At 48.0% G+C, this 24,113-nt stretch overlaps 1 long non-coding RNA gene across 2 annotated transcripts; it reads left to right on the plus strand.

Annotated features, from left to right (window-relative positions):
• The first annotated feature begins 18,115 nt into the window (after positions 1–18,115).
• LOC125545764 lies at positions 18,116–22,665 on the plus strand. 2 transcript variants are annotated; one of them, XR_007300214.1, is made up of 3 exons: positions 18,759–18,925; positions 20,112–20,228; positions 21,825–22,665. It is a non-coding gene; the product is annotated as an uncharacterized LOC125545764 (long non-coding RNA). The 2 variants fall into 2 exon arrangements; XR_007300213.1 differs by having other exon boundaries at positions 18,116–18,925; positions 20,112–22,665.
• Positions 22,666–24,113: the final 1,448 nt, after the last annotated feature.

Consider the following 24,113-nt stretch of genomic DNA (forward strand, 5'->3'; position numbering starts at 1 on the left):
ACGAGGCAAACGAGGTTCAAACGACAAAGCAAACACACCAAGCACGACACAACGCAAATCCCTACACTCTCTCCCCCTTTGGCATCGAGACGCCAAAAAGGCAGAGAGGACACCTACACACACGGGGTGGCTCAGGCAGAGAAGTCATCCCACTGCTCCTCGTGCTCCTCGTCAGACTTAGCGGCGAGGACAGACTCCTCGATGTCCTCCTCTGAACTGGTCCACTTGTACCCCTACTTCGCCATCCAGGCAGCCTCTGGCGTGATGACATCCTCAAAACCGCCAGAGACATCCTCTCCAAAGAGCATCATAACCTTCTTGTCACGGCGGCGACTCTCCTTGTCTGCCACGTGAGTCCTGTACTGTCCCTTTGCCTGCATGCAGAAGAGAGTCTTCATCTTGTCCTTTAACTTCTTGGCCCACGACGGCTCAGAGGAAGGTGTGGTAGACCTAGCAGCATGGTCCTCAGCAACATTCTCTGCACCAGCCTCCTCCTCACCACCAGCCTCCTCCTCACCACCAGCCCTCCTAGCAGTAGAAGCCTCAGCACGGGTAGTAGTGTTGGCCCAGTTGGGCTTGACGCGGAGACTGATGGACTCATGCCGAATCCAGTCTGGAGCAAGAAACTCATCACCAGGGTACATCTTCTCCCAAGTTGTGGAGAACAGCAGAAATAGGTACGGTCCATAGATAGGTACCTTGCGGGTGAACACCACAAACCGAAGCTCACACCACATGATGTGTGACACATCAAGTGGCTGAGTCTAAGACGAACGTGCCTCCGCACACAGGAGCAACATGTCCACTAGATAGGAATGAACCTTGTCCTTGTCGCCAATGCGTGGGAACAGAGTGTTGCGGAAGATGCGATGCATGATGTCCAGAAAGGAGTTAAGTACCCAAGTCGACTTGCCATTGCGGAGCACCTTCTCAACAAGTAATGGCTGAAGCAAGTTCTTGTTAGCAGACTCAGAGTTGGCGTGGGGGCGAACACCAACGGGTGTGTGAAGCCCGTCATCAGGAATGTGAAGCATATCCATGAAATCCTTCCATGTAGCAGACAGATGACGGCCGTTGGTCATCCAGGTCATCCTCCACTCATCCTCGGGGTGAAAGTAGACTGATGCAAAGAACTGACAAACAAGCTCAAGGTCATAGTCAAGGTGAAAGGAGATCACATGCTCAATAGCAAACTGCTCCACCAAGTCCAGAGCCTCTCCAAAATAGTCACGAAACTTGTCCTTCCTCATGTGATTCATGTCTATCCACTTGACATCCATGAAGGTATTCTGCTTGTTCTTGATCACATCCAGATAGATAAGAGCCTGCTACTTGGTCCAAAACAACTCAGTGCCTCTGAGGACAGCACGAGGATTCACATAGGGGTTGATCTTCCGGCGTTTGACATACTCATTGAGGGAAATCTCATCCATGCCCTTAGCAGGTTCCTTTTGCTTGCTGGCAGTGGTCTTGACATTGCGCTTGGGGGCATTGGATCCCTCTGGTGCTTCATCTTGGGGATTGCGCAGACGCTTGGAGCCAGTGTCATGACTGGGATTGGAGCGGCGAGAGCCACCACCTGAGACACAAAACGCAAAACACACACGACAAGCAAGAAGGATCAATGCAAAGACCACAACACAACAAAAGAAACATGTAGGAAGCACACAAGATAATTGCCATGAGAGAGATTTGACCCCTACGGTAGAACACCCAAGTGCTACGGTACTAAGATTATAGTACCGCTCCTAGTCGCGGTAGTACCGTGGAAGGTCACGGTAGTACCGGGTCTGGGAGTGATAGTAGGATCTTAGTGCCACAGCTAGCGCGGTAGTACACACCTGATGGGCGGTAGTACCGCACGAGCTAGCGCGGTAGTACGGCACGAGCGGTAGTACCGCACGTGAGGCGCGGTAGTACCGCACCGCGTCAGATCCGAACAGGTTCAAATCTGAGAAAGCCCGCGAAACCACAACGATACTACGATTGGGCAAATCTATCATAGGACAATATATCAAGTAAAATTCCTACGCAACACGACTCTCCTACATCCTACTCTTGCATAAATTTGGCCTAAAATCTCAAGAACAACATGCATCTCCCCAAAAACCTAGAAGCGAGAGAACAACCAAGAAAGAGAGGAATTTGGGGAAAAACCTTGTTCCATGGCAAGAGGAAGTGGTGGGGAACGATCCCACCGGTCGGAATCCGAGGAGAGTGGCCGGAGACGGAGATCCGGCGAGGACCTCCGGCGCCGTTCTTGAGCGAGAGAGAGAGAGAGAGACATGGGGAGAGAGACAAATCAATGGGTATGGGGAGTTGGAACTCCCCTGCCCGAGTCATAACCCCCACGCCCACTCGACAACGCAGTAGTACCGTGCATCATCGCGGTAGTACCGCTCGGCAGAAGTAACGCACCTGAGCGGTAGTACCGCTCTCCTGTGCGGTAGTACCGTGCCCTCTCACGCGGTAGTACCGCGGCAAGCCGCGGTAGTACCGTCGGCTCAAAAAGTTGCAAGTTTCAAGCAGGTCTTTGCACGAAAACTTTGAGGCAACCCGACCCCACAAGACCACGCGACACACGAAGGAAGAAAGGCAAACGATAACACGAAACAACCACGAGACACCACTCTCCAAAGAGAGGGCGGTGGCCAGAGCCACCTATGTTTGAGTCAATTGGTATGGCACCGCGAAGAATTATCCTTGGGCCCATGACCAAAACTCGTCTTTGAGGCACAAGTACCATCAAACATGGCTAATGTGAAAGACTTGATCAATTTATGCATAATGGGGGGAAGGAGAGTTCATTGAGAGAACAACACTCCCCCTATGTCCATGCCTACATCTAAACAAGACAACAAGTTGAGTATGGTGGGGTGTGCAAGGGTTCAAGCAACATTGCTCAAATCAATGATATTTAGCTCATGCCTTAACTCGCGAAATCTTGCTTCATCCAAGGGCTTCGTGAAAATATCTGCAAGGTTATCATGAGTGTTGACATAGTTGAGCTCGATCTCTCCTCGCCTAATGTGATCCCGGATAAAGTGATACCGAATCTCAATATGCTTCGTATTGAAGTGTTGCACCGGGTTGAGAGAGATCTTGATGGCACTTTCATTGTCACACCAAAGAGGCACTTTGTCACAAATGACACCGTAATCCTTTAAAGTTTGCCTCATCCATAAGAGTTGTGCACAACAACTACCGACCGCCACATACTCCGCTTCGGTGGACGAGAGAGACACACAACTTTGCTTTTTGGAAGACCAACTTACCAAAGAGCAACCAAGGAATTGGCACCCTCCGGAAGTGGACTTCCTATCCACTTTGTCTCCCGCCCAATCGGAATCTGAATATCCTACAAGCTTGCATGCCTGCAGGTCGACTCTAGAGGATCCCCGGGTACCGAGCTCGAATTCGCCCTATAGTGAGTCGTATTACAATTCACTGGCCGTCGTTTTCCTTAGGTGTGGCTTGAAACCGTGCACAAATTCCCACACTCAACATGATATCCGGTCTAGATGCACAAAGGTAAAGCAAGGAGCCTATCATGGAACGATATACCTTTTGATCCACCGCTTTACCATTGGGATCTATGTCAAGTTGGCACTTTGGTGGGCATTGGAGTGGAAGCCGGCTTGACATCACTTAGCTTGAATCTCTTGAGCATGTCTTGAGTGTATTTGGCTTGGTTGATGAAGGTTCCTTCTCTTCTTTGCTTCACTTCGAACCCTAGAAAGAACTTCAACTCTCCCATGGAAGACATCTCGAACTTTGAGGTCATGAGAGCGGAAAATTCCTCATTGAAAGCTTTGTTAGGGGAACCAAAGATAATATCATCAACATATAATTGGCACACAAACAACTCCCCTTTGACCTTCTTAGTAAAAAGAGTGGGGTCGATTAGCCCAACTTCAAAACCACGGTCTTGTAACAACTCGGTAAGGTGGTCATACCACGCACGTGGGGCTTGTTTAAGGCCATAGAGTGCCTTATCGAGTTGATACACATGATCGGGAAAGTAGGGATCCTCGAACCCGGGGGGTTGCTTGACATAAACCAATTCATTAATGGGACCATTAAGAAAAGCACTCTTCACATCCATTTGTTGTAACTTAAAGTTATGATGAGAAGCATATGCAATCAACATGCGAATGGATTCAAGACGAGCAACGGGAGCAAAGGTTTCACCGTAGTCGATACCCTCGACTTGGGAGTAGCCTTGTGCTACCAAACGAGCCTTGTTGCGAATGATAATCCCATGGGCATCTTGCTTGTTCTTAAATATCCACTTGGTTCCAATGACATTGTGGTTCCCGTCGGTCTTGGCACCAATCTCCACACTTTGTTGCGCTCGAAGTTGTTGAGTTCTTCATGCATGGCATTGAGCCAATCCGGATCTTCGAGCGCCTCATAGACCTTGTGGGGTTCGCACACAAGAGACAAACGCATGATGCTCACAATAGTTTGCTAATTGTCTACCGAGTGCTTACCCCCTTTCTTAAGCTTCCAAGCACATTCGTCATGAGATGGATCCTTGGTGGAGAGCTGGAAGCAACCTTGGGACACGACGCTCCATTCCCCCTCGGGGGTGAGACGAGGAAGTGGTCACTTGATTCTTGAGCGTCGTCTTGAGCTTGTTCCTTGTTCTTGAAACTTGCTCGGAGGAGAGAACTTGACCTTGGGCATCACTTGATGTGTCAACACCGTCTTGAGCATGATCTTGCCCTTGGTCTGTTCTTGAAGGATGAGGGCCTCATGTTGTTCTTCGGAAGCGTGTGGGCCTTGGTTTGGTGATGCTCCACTTTGAGTGGGAGCATTGTCCTTCTCCTTCGGCCACAAGGGTTTTCCTCAATGGTAGGATAAAGCCACACCCATTCCTTCTTATGGCTTGAGGAGGGAATTTCAATCACCTAACATCACAAGTGCCACTTTGCTTCCACTTGGGAGCCGTTATCTCAAACTCCACCGTTACACCGTCTCCCTCAATAAGTCCCCGTGGATTTATTGAGGACACGGTTAAGCATGGAGAAGTTTGGTAGGCATAACAACAAATATGCCCTCATAAGCTCTAGCCTCAAATTTTTAGACCAACGACACCTTTCTTGAGAATGAAACACTTTACACCCGAACACCCGAAAAGTACTTGAGGTTGGGCTTGTTACCGGTGAGTATCTCATATGGAGTCTTGTTCAAACCCTTGCGGAGGTAGAGCCGATTGGATGCATGACACGCGGTGGTTGATGGCTTTCGGCCAAAAGTTTGTATGGAGACTTGAACTCCGCCATCATGGTCCTTGCCGCATCCATCATGTCCCGGTTCTTCCTCTCCGCAACACCGTTTTGTTGAGGGGAAGGTGCAGAATATTGATGCTTGATCCCCTCATCACTAAGAAACTCATCCAAGGTGTAGTTCTTGAACTCGGTGCCGTTGTCACTTCTTATTGTCAAGATCTTTGCATTGTGTTGACGTTGTGCTTCATTTGCAAAGTCAATGACGGTTTGTTGGGTCTCGCTCTTCCTCTTGAAGAAATAGCCCAAGTGTATCTTGAGTAGTCATCCACAATCACCAAAAATACTTCCTACCCCCAAGACTATCGAAGGATGGAGGCCCAAAGAGATCCAAGTGAAGGAGCTCCAAAGGCCTCTTTGAGTAAATGATAGTCGTGGGAGGGTGAGCCTTCTCATGTAGCTTTTCTTGATACAAGCACTGCAAGCACGATCTTTAGCAAAACTAACATTCGTTAGTCCACGGACTGTTGGGTAACGTAGTAATTTCAAAAAAAATCCTACGCACACGCAAGATCATGGTGATGCATAGCAACGAGAGGGGAGAGTGTTGTCTACGTACCCTCGTAGACCGAAGCGGAAGCGTTGACGCAACGTAGAGGAAGTAGTCGTACGTCTTCCCGGTTCAACCGATCCAAGCACCGTTACTCCGGCACCTCCGAGTTCTTGGCACACGTTCAGCTCGATGACGCTCCCCGGGCTCCAATCCAGCAAAGCTTCGGGGAAGAGTTCCATCAGCACGACGGCGTGGTGACGATCTTGATGTTCAACCGTCGCAGGGCTTCGCCTAAGCACCGCTACAATATGACCGAGGTGTAATATCGTGGAGGGGGGCACCGCACACGGCTAAGCAACGATCACGAAGATCAACTTGTGTGTCCTAGGGTGCCCCCCTGCCCCCGTATATAAAGGAGCCAAGGGGAGGGGGCGGCCGGCCAAGGAGGGCGCGCCAAGGGGGAGTCCTACTCCCACCGGGAGTAGGACTCCCTTCTTTCCTAGTTGGATAAGGAGAAGGGGAAAGATGAGGAAGAGGGAAAGGAAAGGGGGGGCGCCGCCCCCCTTCCCTTGTCCTATTCGGACTAGGAAGGGGAGGGGCGCGCGGGCACCTCTTGCCTCCTTTCCTCTTCTCCCTTAAGGCCCATGTAGGCCCAATAACCCCCCGGGGGGTTCCGGTAACCCCCCGGTACTCCGGTAAAATCCTGATTTCACCCGGAACGATTCCGATATCCAAATATAGGCTTCCAATATATCGATCTTTATGTCTCGACCATTTCGAGACTCCTCATCATGTCCATGATCACATCCGAGACTCCGAACAACCTTCGGTACATCAAAATACATAAAATCATAATGAAACTGTCATCGTAACGTTAAGTGTGCGGACCCTACGGTTCGAGAACAATGTAGACATGACCGAGACACGTCTCCGGTCAATAACCACTAGCGGAACCTGGATGCTCATATTGGTTCCTATATATTCTACGAAGATCTTTATCGGTCAGACCGCATAACAACATACGTTGTTCCCTTTGTCATCGGTATGTTACTTGCCCGAGATTCGATCGTCGGTATCTCAATACCTAGTTCAATCTCGTTACCGGCAAGTCTCTTTACTCGTTCCGTAATACATCATTTCGCAACTAACTTATTAGTTGCAATGCTTGCAAGGCTTATGTGATGTGCATTACCGAGAGGGCCCAGAGATACCTCTCCGACAATCGGAGTGACAAATCCTAATCTCGAAATACGCCAACCCAACATGTACCTTTGGAGACACCTGTAGAGCACCTTTATAATCACCCATTTATGTTGTGACGTTTGGTAGCACACAAAGTGTTCCTCCGGCAAACGGGAGTTGCATAATCTCATAGTCATAGGAACAAGTATAAGTCATGAAGAAAGCAATAGCAACATACTAAACGATCGGGTGCTAAGCTAATGGAATGGGTCATATCAATCAGATCATTCACCTAATGATGTGATCCCGTTAATCAAATAACAACTCTTTGTTCATGGTTAGGAAACATAACCATCTTTGATTAACGAGCTAGTCAAGTAGAGGCATACTAGTGACACTCTATTTGTCTATGTATTCACACATGTATTATGTTTCCGGTTAATACAATTCTAGCATGAATAATAAACATTTATCATGATATAAGGAAATAAATAATAAGTTTATTATTGCCTCTAGGACATATTTCCTTCAGTCTCCCACTTGCACTAGAGTCAATAATCTAGATTACACAGTAATGATTCTAACACCCATGGAGCCTTGGTGCTGATCATGTTTTGCTCGTGGAAGAGGCTTAGTCAACGGGTCTGCAACATCCAGATCCGTATGTATCTTGCAAATCTCTATGTCTCCCACCTGGACTAGATCCCGGATGGAATTGAAGCGTCTCTTGATGTGCTTGGTTCTCTTGTGAAATCTGGATTCCTTTGCCAAGGCAATTGCACCAGTATTGTCACAAAAGATTTTCATTGGACCCGATGCACTAGGTATGACACCTAGATCGGATATGAACTCCTTCATCCAGACTCCTTCATTTGCTGCTTCCAAAGCAGCTATGTACTCCGCTTCACATGTAGATCCCGCTACAACGCTTTGTTTAGAACCGCACCAACTGACAGCTCCACCGTTTAATGTAAACACGTGTCCGGTTTGCGATTTAGAATCGTCTGGATCAGTGTCAAAGCTTGCATCAACGTAACCTTTTACGATGAGCTCTTTGTCACCTCCATATATGAGAAACATATCCTTAGTCCTTTTCAGGTATTTCAGGATGTTCTTGACCGATGTCCAGTGATCCACTCCTGGATCACTTTGGTACCTCCCTGCTAGACTTATAGCAAGGCACACATCAGGTCTGGTACACAGCATTGCATACATGATAGAGCCTATGGCTGAAGCATAGGGAACATCTTTCATTTTCTCTCTATCTTCTGCAGTGGTCGGGCATTGAGTCTTACTCAACTTCACACCTTGTAACACATGCAAGAACCCTTTCTTTGCTTGATCCATTTTGAACTTTTTCAGAACTTTGTCAAGGTATGTGCTTTGTGAAAGTCCAATTAAGCGTCTTGATCTATCTCTATAGATCTTAATGCCTAACATGTAAGCAGCTTCACCGAGGTCTTTCATTGAAAAACTCTTATTCAAGTATCCCTTTATGCTATCCAGAAATTCTATATCATTTCCAATTAGTAATATGTCATCCACATATAATATCAGAAATACTACAGAGCTCCCACTCACTTTCTTGTAAATACAGGCTTCTCCAAAAGTCTGTATAAAACCAAATGCTTTGATCACACTATCAAAGCGTTTATTCCAACTCCGAGAGGCTTGCACCAGTCCATAAATGGATCGCTGGAGCTTGCACACTTTGTTAGCTCCCTTTGGATCGACAAAACCTTCTGGTTGCATCATATACAACTCTTCTTCCAGAAATCCATTCAGGAATGCAGTTTTGACATCCATCTGCCAAATTTCATAATCATAAAATGCGGCAATTGCTAACATGATTCGGACAGACTTAAGCATCGCTACGGGTGAGAAGGTCTCATCGTAGTCAATCCCTTGAACTTGCCGAAAACCTTTTGCGACAAGTCGAGCTTTGTAGACAGTAATATTACCGTCAGTGTCAGTCTTCTTCTTGAAGATCCATTTATTCTCAATTGCTTGCCGATCATCGGGCAAGTCAACCAAAGTCCATACTTTGTTCTCATACATGGATCCCATCTCAGATTTCATGGCTTCAAGCCATTTTGCGGAATCTGGGCTCACCATCGCTTCTTCATAGTTCGTAGGTTCATCATGATCTAGTAGCATGACTTCCAGAACAGGATTACCGTACCACTCTGGCGCGGATCTCACTCTGGTTGATCTACGAGGTTCAGTAGTATCTTGTTCTGAAGTTTCATGATCATCATCATTAGCTTCCTCACTAAGTGGTGTAGGTGTCACAGAAACAGGTTTTTGTGATGTACTACTTTCCAATAAGGGAGTAGGTATAGTTACCTCGTCAAGTTCTACTTTCCTCCCACTCACTTCTTTCGAGAGAAACTCCTTCTCCAGAAAGTTTCCGAATTTAGCAACAAAAGTCTTGCCTTCGGATCTGTGATAGAAGGTGTTTCCAATAGTTTCCTTTGGATATCCTATGAAGACACATTTCTCCGATTTGGGTTCGAGCTTATCAGGTTGAAGCTTTTTCACATAAGCATCGCAGCCCCAAACTTTCAGAAACGACAACTTTGGTTTCTTGCCAAACCACAGTTCATAAGGCGTCATCTCAACGGATTTTGATGGTGCCCTATTTAACGTGAATGCGGCCGTCTCTAGAGCGTATCCCCAAAACGATAGCGGTAAATCAGTAAGAGACATCATAGATCGCACCATATCTACTAAAGTACGATTACGATGTTCGGACACACCATTACGCTGTGGTGTTCCGGGTGGCGTGAGTTGCGAAACTATTCCACAATTTTTCAAATGTACACCAAACTCGTAAATCAAATATTCTCCTCCACGATCAGATCGTAGGAATTCTATTTTCTTGTTACGATGATTTTCGACTTCACTCTGAAATTCTTTGAACTTTTCAAATGTTTCAGACTTGTGTTTCATTAAGTAGATATACCCATATCTGCTTAAGTCATCTGTGAAGGTGAGAAAATAACGATATCCGCCACGAGCCTCAACGTTCATCGGACCACATACATCTGTATGTATGATTTCCAACAAATCTGTTGCTCTCTCCATAGTACCGGAGAACGGTGTTTTTGTCATCTTACCCGTAAGGCACGGTTCGCAAGTACCAAGTGATTCATAATCAAGTGGTTCCAAAAGCCCATCGGTATGGAGTTTCTTCATGCGCTTTATACCGATATGACCCAAACGGCAGTGCCACAAATAAGTTGCACTATCATTATCAACTCTGCATCTTTTGGCTTCAACACTATGAATATGTGTGTCACTACTATCGAGGTTCAATAAAAATAGACCACTCTTTAAGGGTGCATGACCATAAAAGATATTACTCATATAAATAGAACAACCATTATTCTCAGATTTAAATGAATAACCGTCTTGCATCAAACAAGATCCAGATATAATGTTCATGCTTAACGCTGGCACCAAATAACAATTATTTAGATCTAATATTAATCCCGAAGGTAGATGTAGAGTTAGCGTGCCGACTGCGATCACATCGACTTTGGAACCGTTTCCCACGCGCGTCGTCACCTCGTCCTTAACCAATCTTCGCTTAATCCGTAGTCCCTGTTTCGAGTTGCAAATATTAGCAACAGAACCAGTATCAAATACCCAGGTGCTACTGCGAGCATTAGTAAGGTACACATCAATAACATGTATATCACATATACCTTTGTTCACCTTGCCATCCTTCTTATCCGCCAAATACTTGGGGCAGTTCCGCTTCCAGTGACCAGTCTGCTTGCAGTAGAAGCACTCAGTTTCAGGCTTAGGTCCAGGTTTGGGTTTCTTCTCTTGAGTAGCAATTTGCTTGCTGTTCTTTTTGAAGTTCCCCTTCTTCTTCCCTTTGCCCTTTTTCTTGAAACTAGTGGTCTTGTTGACCATCAACACTTGATGCTCCTTCTTGATTTCTACCTCCGCAGCTTTCAGCATTGCGAAGAGCTCGGGAATAGTCTTATTCATCCCTTGCATATTATAGTTCATCACGAAGCTCTTGTAGCTTGGTGGCAGTGATTGGAGAATTCTGTCAATGACGCAATCATCTGGAAGATTAACTCCCAATTGAATCAAGTGATTATTATACCCAGACATTTTGAGTATATGCTCACTGACAGAACTGTTCTCCTCCATCTTGCAGCTATAGAACTTATTGGAGACTTCATATCTCTCAATCCGGGCATTTGCTTGAAATATTAACTTCAACTCCTGGAACATTTCATATGCTCCATGACGTTCAAAACGTCGTTGAAGTCCCGATTCTAAGCCGTAAAGCATGGCACACTGAACTATCGAGTAGTCATCAGCTTTGCTCTGCCAGACGTTCATAACATCTGGTGTTGCTCCAATAGCAGGCCTGGCACCCAGCGGTGCTTCCAGGACGTAATTCTTCTGTGCAGCAATGAGGATAATCCTCAAGTTACGGACCCAGTCCGTGTAATTGCTACCATCATCTTTCAACTTTGCTTTCTCAAGGAACGCATTAAAATTCAACGGAACAACAGCACGAGCCATCTATCTACAATCAAGCATAAACAAGCAAGATACTATCAGGTACTAAGTTTCATGATAAATTTAGGTTCAATTAATTTACTTAAAGAACTCCCACTTAGATAGACATCCCTCTAATCCTCTAAGTGATTACGTGATCCAAATCAACTTAAACCATGTCCGATCATCACATGAGATGGAGCAGTTTCATTGGTGAACATCACTATGTTGATCATATCTACTATATGATTCACGCTCGACCTTTCGGTCTCCGTGTTCCGAGGCCATATCTGTATATGCTTGGCTCGTCAAGTATAACCTGAGTATTCCGCGTGTGCAACTGTTTTGCACCCGTTGTATTTGAACGTAGAGCCTATCACACCCGATCATCACGTGGTGTCTCAGCACGAAGAACTTTCGCAATGGTGCATACTCAGGGAGAACACTTCTTGATAATTAGTGAGAGATCATCTTATAATGCTACCGTCAGTCAAAGCAAGATAAGATGCATAAAAGATAAACATCACATGCAATCAATATAAGTGATATGATATGGCCATCATCATCTTGTGCTTGTGATCTCCATCTTCGAAGCACCGACGTGATCACCATCGTCACCGGCGCGACACCTTGATCTCCATCGTAGCATCGTTGTCGTCTCGCCAATCTTATGCTTCCACGACTATCGCTACCGCTTAGTAATAAAGTAAAGCATTACAACGCGATTGCATTGCATACAATAAAGCGACAACCATATGGCTCCTGCCAGTTGCCAATAACTCGGTTACAAAACATGATCATCTCATACAATAAAATTTAGCATCATGTCTTGACCATATCACATCACAACATGCCCTGCAAAAACAAGTTAGACGTCCTCTACTTTGTTGTTGCAAGTTTTACGTGGCTGCTACGGGCTTAAGAAAGAACCAATCTTACCTACGCATCAAAACCACAACGATAGTTTGTCAAGTTGGTGCTGTTTTAACCTTCGCAAGGACCGGGCGCAGCCACACTCGGTTCAACTAAAGTTGGAGAAACTGTCACTCGCAAGCCACCTATGTGCAAAGCACGTCAGGAGAACCGGTCTCGCGTAAGCGTACGCGTAATGTCGGTCCGGGCCGCTTCGTCCAACAATACCGCCGAACCAAAGTATGACATGTTGGTAAGCAGTATGACTTATATCGCCCACAACTCACTTGTGTTCTACTCGTGCATATAACATCAACATATAAAACCTAGGCTCGGATGCCACTGTTGGGTAACGTAGTAATTTCAAAAAAATTCCTACGCACACGCAAGATCATGGTGATGCATAGCAACGAGAGGTGAGAGTGTTGTCTACGTACCCTCGTAGACCGAAGCGGAAGCGTTGACGCAACGTAGAGGAAGTAGTCGTACGTCTTCCCGGTTCAACCGATCCAAGCACCGTTACTCCGGCACCTCCGAGTTCTTGGCACACGTTCAGCTCGATGACGCTCCCCGGGCTCCAATCCAGCAAAGCTTCGGGGAAGAGTTCCATCAGCACGACGGCGTGGTGACGATCTTGATGTTCAACCGTCGCAGGGCTTCGCCTAAGCACCGCTACAATATGACCGAGGTGTAATATCGTGGAGGGGGGCACCGCACACGGCTAAGCAACGATCACGAAGATCAACTTGTGTGTCCTAGGGTGCCCCCCTGCCCCCGTATATAAAGGAGCCAAGGGGAGGGGGCGGCCGGCCAAGGAGGGCGCGCCAAGGGGGAGTCCTACTCCCACCGGGAGTAGGACTCCCTTCTTTCCTAGTTGGATAAGGAGAAGGGGAAAGATGAGGAAGAGGGAAAGGAAAGGGGGGGCGCCGCCCCCCTTCCCTTGTCCTATTCGGACTAGGAAGGGGAGGGGCGCGCGGGCACCTCTTGCCTCCTTTCCTCTTCTCCCTTAAGGCCCATGTAGGCCCAATAACCCCCCGGGGGGTTCCGGTAACCCCCCGGTACTCCGGTAAAATCCTGATTTCACCCGGAACGATTCCGATATCCAAATATAGGCTTCCAATATATCGATCTTTATGTCTCGACCATTTCGAGACTCCTCATCATGTCCATGATCACATCCGAGACTCCGAACAACCTTCGGTACATCAAAATACATAAACTCATAATGAAACTGTCATCGTAACGTTAAGTGTGCGGACCCTACGGTTCGAGAACAATGTAGACATGACCGAGACACGTCTCCGGTCAATAACCACTAGCGGAACCTGGATGCTCATATTGGTTCCTATATATTCTACGAAGATCTTTATCGGTCAGACCGCATAACAACATACGTTGTTCCCTTTGTCATCGGTATGTTACTTGCCCGAGATTCGATCGTCGGTATCTCAATACCTAGTTCAATCTCGTTACCGGCAAGTCTCTTTACTCGTTCCGTAATACATCATTTCGCAACTAACTCATTAGTTGCAATGCTTGCAAGGCTTATGTGATGTGCATTACCGAGAGGGCCCAGAGATACCTCTCCGACAATCGGAGTGACAAATCCTAATCTCGAAATACGCCAACCCAACATGTACCTTTGGAGACACCTGTAGAGCACCTTTATAATCACCCATTTATGTTGTGACGTTTGGTAGCACACAAAGTGTTCCTCCGGCAAACGGGAGTTGCATAATCTCATAGTCATAGGAACAAGTATAAGTCATGAAGAAAGCAATAGCAACATACTAAACGATCGGGTGCTAAGCTAATGGAATGGGTCATATCAATCAGATCATTCACCTAATGATGTGATCCCGTTAATCAAATAACAACTCTTTGTTCATGGTTAGGAAACATAACCATCTTTGATTAACGAGCTAGTCAAGTAGAGGCATACTAGTGACACTCTGTTTGTCTATGTATTCACACATGTATTATGTTTCCGGTTAATACAATTCTAGCATGAATAATAAACATTTATCATGATATAAGGAAATAAATAATAACTTTATTATTGCCTCTAGGGCATATTTCCTTCACCAAGCACTCCTCAGAATATACATCAAAGATCGTAAAGCGGGGCATGGGGTTACCTTCGTTCCAGGTTCTTATGGGCCTGCAGGAGTTGGGCGCGTTGGAGGGCTGGAAGGTTGCCCTTGGCGCCCTTCGGGCGGGAGCTCACCCGCTCCTGCGTCGCCGTGGACGCCACCACCGCCTTGGAGCGCTTGGCCGTTGAAACGGGCGCCACCTTGGCCACCTCCACTCGAAGCGCGTCAGAAGCTGGAGGGGAGATGACCGACGGTGCCACCAGTTGGACCCCCAGGAGAGGCCAGCGCCATCACCACCGGCCGCTGCGGAGCAGGCGTGCCCGCATGGCCCGAGGGAGGGCTCACCGGCGCCACCAGGAGTCTTGCGGCCCGCCGGCTTCTTGTGGAGCCTCGTCCCACCGCCACCGAGGCCAGTCACCGCCTTGGGTGAGCGCGCCGTGGCAGCTCGAGGCTCACCCACCACCGCAGCCACCGGGGAGACGAGCATCGAGCGACCCTCGAGTCACAGGACGCCGAGACCCCCTTGTCGATGTCGAGGCCCAGCGTCATGTTGGAGCCGTACTGGTTGAGACCCATCTCGTTGCTGCCCACCACCACTTGCGCTCCTCCTGGTCCTTCGCAGCGCCCGCCGCCGGGGGCGCGTCCTGGGGTCCTTGTCCTTGAGGCCAAGCTTGTCCCAAGTGGCGGTGTCGATGGAGTCCCCCATGCTCATGTCGTGGTCCTTGTCTTTGTCATTTGGTCCCTTGTCCACGCTGGCTGGTGGAGTGGGAGGGGGCGCCGCACCCTGTAGATCACCCACCTCGGCCTCCAGACGAATGGTGAAGCCCTCGCTGTTGAACCACACTTGTACGTAGCCCTTGAGCTTGGCCGGCGATCGACACGCGAAGCGCATCCGGACTGGGCCGCGCCCCGGCAACGACGCCTGATCCACCTCCATTGGACACCCAATCATCACCGTCCCTGCCATGAGGCGGTCCACGCGGCGGTGCTTGGGTGGCACACCCCACAGCTTGACCCACACGTCCGGCATGATCTCGACCTTGGGTTCCTCCTAGCTCAGTTCCTTGATGTCCGCCATGATGTCATTGAGGGGAGAGATAGAGCTTGCCGCTGCGGGTCGCCATCTGCAGCATGGCCTTGTTGGGGAAGACGACCGAGAACTGGTCGACGCTGATGGCCATCACCTGCCAATCCCACACCCCCTCGAAGAGGTGAGGGAGCTCCGCCTCCAAGATGGGGATCGACAGCGGCCGGCGCCGCCGAGATGATCGCCGCAATCCGCCACCAGCGGGGCCTTGGACCTCCCTCGCCCTCCGTCTCCAACGAAAGGGAGGCAGAAGAAGCCCTCCCAGGGATGGCGTGCCCATGATCTGCCAGCCAGAAGAGGCCGCCCCCGCGTGGCGCAGTAAGCCGACACGTGCCCTTCCTCGTGGCAGACGACGCCACAGGGGCTTGAAGTGGCACATATTTTGGTAATGCCCCACCCTACCGCACTTGAAGCACTCCGGCCCGTCGCCTCCTCCACTGGGATCGGAGCGTCAGCCGGACCCTTCGAAGCCGACGGCCCGGCCGCCAGCTGCGCCATGCCACCCCCCTTTTGCTTCTGCTTCTTGGCCACCGGATCCCCGCTCCGCTCACCGCCCGGAGGAAGCTGAGACTCCTTCCTCTTGAGCTCTTTCTTCTGCTCCAGCCCACGGTGCCGATATTCCTCCTTCTTCTTCTTCTTGCGCTCACGTTCCTCTTGCTGCTTTCGCTCTTGCTCCGCAAGCCACCATGGAGGCGGCGGCCCAGCCCCCGTCCCCCGGCGGCCTTCGCGACCTTGGAGAGCGCCTTGCCCGCAGATCGTGCTCGTGCTGTCGATCCGCCGCCGGGATCAGAGGCGACATGGGAGGCTTTTCGCCACGGCGGGAGCCCATCCTCACAACAGTGGCGAACGAGCAAGAAAGAGGTGGGGGAGGGGCAGAACGTAGGAGACGACGGGCAAGGTGCCCGAAGCGCCACACCTGAGAGTGGGATGCAGGAAACCCTAGAGACAGATCTAGGGTTCCTTTTGGCACCCACAGCCACCTATTAATAGGGGTGGACGACCGCGCAACCTCCTCCGCACTGGGCCCGGGCCTAAGCGCAGGCTCACAGCAGGCCACCGGACCAGGTTGGTCAGGCCCAAGCACGGAGGGGCGTCCCTGCACCCCCACAGGCCAAGAGGCAGGCTGGACCGCCGATGGGCCCACCACCCCAATTCCTGGAAGGCTGGGCCACCCTCCTGGCAGCGGGAAACTGGCCCGACCGTCGGCTCCCCGGAAACCCTAGCCAGGACCCGCGGTTCCCCGACACTGGCGGCCCCGCCGTCGCCGCCACCGACCCCTATCGTCTCCGACGAGCTCGCCGGGGCCGGAGGAGGTCCCTCCAACACCAAAACGCGGCGAACCACCTCCGACAGGTCGCACGAGCGGCCCTCAGGACCCGCATCCACCCCCTGCGGCGGACGCCAGATCCGCGGCGCCGGACGACGCCCGCCATGTCCCACCAGGGGCAAATGCTCGCCGGCGACCGGCCACGAAGGAGCCCCCAAGCTCCTCCGCACGGGCGACAAAGTCACCCACCGAGCACCCCGCCGGGGCCTCGGCGAAACACCACCACCATCGCTTACCTCGCTACTTACCTCATCGTCGTCGCCGTCGGAGTTGACCCCCTCCAGAGCCCAGAACCTGCTGCTGGAGAAGGGCGGGGCGAGAGGCCGCCCCCCAGACGGCGCGCTCCACCGCGTGCACCCCTCAGCAGGCCGCACCTCCGTCCAGCCTTCCGCCTCCGCCGCGAGGCAGCGAGCGGCGTCGCCCGCGGAATCGCCCCCCGAGTCGCCAGACCGAAACGCCATCTCGTGTCGACCACGCTCTTCCTCCGTATAGATGGCGAATTTTGGCGCCTCATGTTCGGTTCCTTTGCTTCGCTTTTTGTTTCTGGTTGTCGTGGGTTTTATCGCTAGAGACGAATGAGTTCCTAGGTGGATGCTAAGGAAGTATAGACGTGGGCTTGGGTATAATTCGAGACGACTTGACATTGTTTCAATATTGTTGTGTAGGTTGATGGTTTGGCGCTTTTGTGCTGTCTTGATGTAAAAACAGAGAAATTCTAATTTTGATAGTTTGGCTAATACATCATCCTTTTCTTTCCTTTTGGATGTCTGTGAATTCCGACCTGCCAAATGGGGAAACAAATGCTCAATTTAGTGACCTCACCTCAAAATCTCAAATTCGGTGTTAAACTAACACGATGTATTTTTATCTTCAACCTCTCATAGTTATGTACACCCTGACATCTTACATGTTGTAAAAGTCTTGTTTCATCGATGAAATAGAACAGGGTGGCGAGGTTTCTATATTTCAAAAATAAAATCTTATGGTTATATTATAAATTAGTGCTACCACGCAAGTGGTGATCCCTGTATGCATTACCCGTCTCTATATAGTGATACTGGTTAAATTAACTCATAATCAACTCATAGAATCTGTTGCTATAACGAAAAAGATAACGCCCGAATGTCTGGTACCTGGCTCCTCCTCCCAAACGCTTTACCTACCACTGGTGGTGTAGCATGTACTCCTGCCACGTCACGGAGTACCTTGTCGCACTGGTCCCCTGCCACGCCACGTTTCTCGTACGTTTGGTACGTGTCGCCCCGAACGAGTGGAGACTGCATCGGCACCTTATCCTTTCCCTGCAGGCTCGTCTGCTTCTTTCCAATCCTTCATTTTTAATCAGAGGAGAGTGAGGCGAGCTGGCCGGGCTGCTCTTCGTCGGGGACGTTACCGTTTACTTGCCCGCGCCAACGGCCAGCTACTCGCCGGGATTCGCCGGGGTCGCCGTCTTCTCCGTGCGCCACGCTGACAGGAAGCTGGTCGCCGAGTTCCCGGGGATTCGCCGCGCACCCAGGTACTCCGCCGCCTCCTCAGTAGCTGTCCGAGCGGCGGACCGCGACGCGCGCGCGAGTGTCCAATGGCTCCGGTGGTCCGATGAGCGTGGCTGCCGGCCATGGCCGTGGTCGTGTGCCACTGCCTCTCCCGCTGGAAGCACGGAGGCTCGCGGCCAAGATCCGGGGAGCAGGAGCTCCGTGACGGCGAGCTCCTCTAGGAGCAAGGCGACCACGTACTCCAAGAGCACGACGACGACAAGCTTTGAGGCTCCTTCTGGCAACCTTAACGAGGAGGAGGGTGGCAGCTGGATGAGGATTAAAATCACGCTGGAGGCAGCGTGCTGTCCGCTGACTACACAGCCGGCGCCCCCTGATCTTCAGGACGGCGGCGGCGCGGCGGCTGGACCTCCCTGCCAGCCTGCCCGGCCAAACTCCACAAGCTGCAGCTCACGGTCACGGATCCAATCCAGGAAACTTCCTGCCAGCTAGTGCCATGGTTCCCCCACGGAATGAGCAGGTGAATTCCTTGCTATTACTTAGAACTGCTTTCTTCTTTCTTCATTCTCCTATTACAGAAGCTACACCATATGGTTGTTTGATGATCTGCTAATTCTTCATGGCAATGTGGTTCGTCAATAGCCATTAGCGGTACATGCACGTGTGTTGAGTTTAATTTCAGTTATAGTTTTGACTTAGTCACTTAGTGGTCACTTGCTTTGTCGATCTTTGCCAATGGAGTTTGGAATGCTCATATGATTTCCATTCGAAAAGTTTCCGAAATAGGAGGAACTTGGCAGCCATGCCATTGGTGACCTTCAGATAAGGTGTTGTTCCATGCATTGTGCTTATCTTGCCAAGAACAAAAGAAGTGCTTACTCTGCGTCATGTTATAATTTCTGATTCAGTAAACAAGTGGTCATGTATCTGGAGGAACGAGGAAGACGGACAGGAGGAGTTTGGTGCCAATTCTACAGGCGTAGAGGATTTTCCTTTGGACTATTATCAGGGCTGTTTGTAGTATTAATAGAATTATTATAAGGGAGAGAAAGGACGACCATTGGATTCTAACGGACGACAGATTCTGCCTGCTACAGCATCTGTACAGTAACAAATGTACAACAGAGGAGCCCAACCCATTGTGTCATGTGTATAGCACTGCTGTTTTCAGACCCTCCCAGCCCTGACGTGGTCTCTCCCTTACCCATGTTGCAGCGACTGTGCTGTAGGCTATAGCATTGCCGCCGGTGTTGAACTTGACGGGTATGTGCTGCTCACTGGCAAGTTGAGCGCACGGGGCAGGTTCGTGGTGTCCGGGGACCTCCCCGTCGACAGCACAGGAGGGTGGTGCTCGAGGAATCGCGCAAGTTTCTTTTCACAAACCATGTGCTCAAGATGGAGGACGGCATTGTTTCATACCTCATCGTTTTATGCGAGCATTGGATTGAACTTTCAGGGCATGAACTCTGAAGCTGTTCATGAGCTTCCTCCACCAATTAGACCAATGCTATGTAATTACTGGAGCTCTGAAGCTACAATTACGGGATCCAATCTTTTTAGACCCTTGACATCACATACCTCACTCGATGTGTTAATGTTGTTCTATATATACCTGACATAGCATTTTAACCATGCTATAAAACTAAATTTACCATGCTACAAAGTAAACTTGCCATGTTAGTTCACATAATGAATCCTTTGTGCAGGGAGTTCTAGCGACGCATTATACAAGGAGCTATGGCATGCTTGGGCTAGGCCGTTGATCACAGTGCCTCGCCAAGGTGAAAGGATTTACTACTTTCCGCATGTTTATATTGGAACAGGTATGTCTCACCGCATTGGTGTTTGCTCTTCTTGATGCCCTATAACCAATGAATGAATTTGCTACTCAACACAAACAGTAGCTATTTGTGTTATGGACATTGCTTTGTTCTTGTGTTATAAATGACAATATGACTTTGTTTATGCGGAATAATCATCCAGGTATTTAAAGTTCATCCACGTACATATTTAGAACCTGATATTCTCTAGTGTGGTCATGTATTAGTTGAAAAATGAATATCCATCATAGGGTACCACCTTACATACAGTGCTTCCAGCCTTACAGGCCTCACCAGAAGGCCCTTTGCCCAGCTTCACTGTGATGACTAACTTACTACTTGACAAACATCTTTGCTAACTGATAAAAGCAACAACATAGGTAAATAAACTCATTTTCACATGTTATGACAAAATGGTTTCTTCCAGCTCACAAAAAAACAAAGAAAACATAGTACTAATACATAGAGAGACTGTATAATTGTTAAGGCTACTTTAGGAATTAATTTGGGAATAGACTGAACATATCAGGATATACACGAGTTGACTGCGAAGAAAAGAAATCATCATCTACTAATACTGTACTAAATGAACATTATCCATTCACATCTCCAGTATTGTACTATTATACATGACAGAGAATGACTAACATTACTCGTTCTTCTCTTAAAGCTGTCAAGAAAATACAGTCAGTAGAAAAGTTAGAAGGATATTGAGCACTAAACTCCAGTTATCAATACACCGGACTGTCTACCGATCTCCAACCGGTTAATTTAAGAATCATCACATTTACCAATAAGGGGGCAATTGTCTGTAAGATGTGATTTTCTTGCATGCATTTCATAGATAAATATGTGCATAAAAGTTAGGACTTGCCTACATACCTGGATATTTACATTCACATAGAGACAATATATCTTCAATTCACATGTAGGACACAAGAATGTATAGTCACAAACTCACAATTCCATGGCAGCAAAAATCTTCAATAATCTGTGAACTCCATAAACAACGATATTATAGATCTCTTGTTTTGTTGATATATTGACATATAGAAGAAGGAGATGTAGTCTACAGGAGAGAAGCAACCATCAATGGTGTTAATGTCACCGCTCCATAGTACCATCGGTCCAAAGGCACTCAAGTAAAAATCAAAACACAAAAACGACAAATGGCACTGGGAGTTTGGAGCCCGCCCATCTGATTTAGATGATCTGGGAAAGAGCAATGATTTTGCCCTCTTGTGGATTTAAAATACAATTAGAAAAGTTCACTGAACTGATGAATGGGTGTTTTAAGCTCACCCAACTTCCTTAGTTTTGAAAATGAACAAATCCCTCTCAAAACATGATTTAATACATCATATTTATGCAGACATTGCCAATTCAATTTTCTGGTACGCATTTGTTTAAAAATAGGAATATATATATATATATATATAGGAAAATGGGTTAGTACTCTCAGGAGTATGTACTCCCATGCCACATGTCGCTCATTGCTTCAATGCCGATTTTTAAATTGCTTTATCATTTAATTAAAGAGATAACAACCAGATAATATCCACACACACGCACTGTTTTAAAATTTGTTAGCCCGTCCAGGTTAATAGGGACTCTGGTAGCTCACAGATCGCGTGCATAGTAGATGCCCTCAACGACAACTCTGTTTGACATCACATCCTCGTGTAACAAACAAACGGAGACGGCACCGGCCATGGCCATGGCGACGGCGACGGGAACGGCGGCGATCATGGTTGGGGACAGCACCGGCGACGACGCAGCAACACAGCAAACGACGTCGGCGAAGCCACCGATGCCGGAGACGGAGACGACACCGGTGATGGAAGCAGCCACGGCAAGGGCAACCGCGACGAGATGCGGCTATGTAACGTCCCTTGGCCTGACCAGCGACGGCGGCGGCAGCGACATCGTCGACGAGGACATCACCACCAACGACAAACATATGCAGCTATCTTCCCTTGGCCTGGCCAGCTACTGCGACGGGGATCGTGACGGCATCGCCGATGGGCGACATCACCGGCGATGACAACAGATGCGGCTTCTTCATCTCATCATCGACGCATGGATATTCTTGTATTGATTTCCATGCATTCATTGTAATTGATATCTCACGAGCTAGTTCAATGAAACAGTATAATCCATCCATGCATGCCATGGCGACCAAGATGGAGGCATGCGCATTGCTAGCGTTTCCATCATCAACACACATCGGCGCTCACACGCGTGGCAATACACAGCCGCGGTTCTTGCTGATGTGCAGAATACACATGCATGCGTGCGTACCTGACATGCATGCCTAACATATTGTTTTATTTTACATGATACCTAACATGTTGTTTGTTGTGACTTGTAAAGCTCGGAGAAGCCAAATCATATTGCTTTTGATCGGTGGCAAAGTTATATGTAATGGAAGTATATATCCTCTGATGATGGGTAGTAGTTATACGAAACGTAAGTAAAGCTCCTCAGAGTATATAACCACATTGTCATTGAGATGAATATAATCGTACATGCACAGAATGCATGCATATACTCATATTTGGTGAATAATACACTGCTGTATTTCGCAAGTGTAAACTCCTTTTGAATTTACGAGTATGACATACTTGTTTTGGTAATTACCGGAAGTTTATACTTCCTCGTGAAATATTAGTATATACGACTTCCTTGCATGATGATCATAATATATACTTGAAAAGGTAGTATATTTATTCACACATGATTTTATGTTTAGAAAATCTAGTACATACTTCGTGTAAAAGATGAAGTATAAACTTCCTCATGAAAGATGTCACGTATACTCTCCCATAAAATATGTAGTATATACTTCCTAAAAAAATGTTGTTGTACATATCTCGCGCAAAATGAAGTATATACTTCCAAAAAACATGTCGTGTATACACTCCCATAAAGGGTGAATATAGTTCCTAAAAAATGTTGTTGTATATACCCTCTCTCTCAAAGAAAAGAAGTATATACTTAAAAAAAAGTTGTACACACACTCTCATAAAAGATGAAGTATATACTTCCTAAAAAATGTTGTATATGTACTCACACAAATATAAAGTATATACTTCCTAAAAAATATTGTATATGTACTCACACAAAATATAAAGTATATACTTCCTCATAAAATATGTAGTAGATACACGCAAAAAATAAAAATAAAAAAGTATCATACACCTGCTGTTAAGGAGAGAATATAATCCGGCCGGACGTCAACAACCTTATCCCCTAAAGCAATCTATGAGCACCCACACGCTCCTTTATTTTAGGGATTTGCTACACATGCAAACAAACTAGCTACGGAGTATTTTGTTTTGCTAATTAGCACGGTTGTTACTTGCTGCTATCGGGTATATACCTGCCTTACTCGCTAAACCTCATTATATATATGCAGGAGTATATATCAGAAAGCATGGTAGAGTTCTTTTGTTATTAAAATGCTCTCTCTTGTGAGTTTAATAGTAGTTTAGGATAAAATCCTGGATCGCTACACCAGTCAAGTTGAGCGTTAGATGGCTTCAAAGATCCAGCTGATGGTGATAAACTGATGATGCACAGTCAGTTTCCTCATCAGGACAAAGCTTACACGCAGCCCGGGCCAATTGGGCTGATCAGAAAGGCAAAAGAAATCGAAACCCACCCTATTAGACTTCCTACACACAAGCACTGACACTTCAACACTAGTAGAAAAAGGATCAAACGTGAAGCACATTAGTGCCGGTTTAAATTTAAGCCGGCACTAATGTGTCCATTAGTGCCGGTTCCAACGGCTAGCCGGGCCGCTCTCATTAGTACCGGTTCGTGGCGAACCTTTAGCACTGGTTCGTGCTACGAACCGGTACTAATGAGAGTGGTGGCAGGATG

The sequence above is a fragment of the Triticum urartu genome, chromosome 3, assembly GCF_003073215.2.
Source record: "Triticum urartu cultivar G1812 chromosome 3, Tu2.1, whole genome shotgun sequence".
Taxonomy (NCBI): domain Eukaryota; kingdom Viridiplantae; phylum Streptophyta; class Magnoliopsida; order Poales; family Poaceae; genus Triticum; species Triticum urartu.